Source organism: Aptenodytes forsteri, unplaced genomic scaffold, assembly GCF_000699145.1.
Source record: "Aptenodytes forsteri isolate BGI_AS27 unplaced genomic scaffold, ASM69914v1 Scaffold549, whole genome shotgun sequence".
In the NCBI taxonomy this organism is placed as follows: domain Eukaryota; kingdom Metazoa; phylum Chordata; class Aves; order Sphenisciformes; family Spheniscidae; genus Aptenodytes; species Aptenodytes forsteri.
The window spans coordinates 28,182-29,043 of NW_008795562.1; positions in this window are offsets into that span (position 1 = coordinate 28,182).

The following is an 862-nucleotide window of genomic DNA, read 5'->3' on the forward strand; positions in this document are numbered from 1 at the left end:
TGAATGGAGGTCTGGGCGGAGGGATGGACGGAGGAAGGGATGGACGGAGGGAGGGACAGAGGGATGGACGGAGGGACAGAGGGGTGGAGGGACAGAGGGAGGGACAGAGGGACGGAGGGAGGGACACATGGAGGGATGGACAGAAGGACAGAGGGGTGGAAGGACGGAGGGAGGGACAGAGGGACGGAGGGACGGAGGGAGGGACAGATGGAGGGATGGACGGGATGGAAAGAGGGATAGAGGCATGGACGGAGGGAGGGACAGAGAGAGGGATGGACAGAGGGACAGAGGGATGGACAGATGGACGGAGGGAGGGAAGGGTGAAAGGATGGACGGAGGGATGGAGGCACGGACAGAGGGACGGAGGGAGGGACAGAGGGACAGAGGGAGGGTTGGAGGGATGGACAGAGGGATGGAGAGATGGGGGGGAGGGAGGGATGGACAGAGAGATGAGGGATGGACAGAGGGACAGACAGGAGGAGGGAGGGAGGGAGGGAGGGAGGGACAGAGAGATGGAGAGTTGGAGGGACGGGTAGAAGGATGGAGGGATGAATGGAGGGATGGACAGAAGGACGGACAGAGGGACGGAGGGAAGAATGGCGGGATGGACAGAGGGATGGAGGGAAGGACAGAGGGATGGGCAGAGAGAGAGAGGGACAGAGGGAGGGACAACGCGCTGAGGGATGGACAGAGGGACGAACGGAGACATGGAGGGATGGCCAGAGGGGCGGATGGAGGGATGGCGAGCCGGAGGGATGGAGGGAGGGACAGAGAGAGGGAGGGATGGACGGAGGGATGGTAGAAGGGATGGAGGGATGGACGGAGGGATGGACAGAGGGATGGAGGGGGACGGAGGGATGGA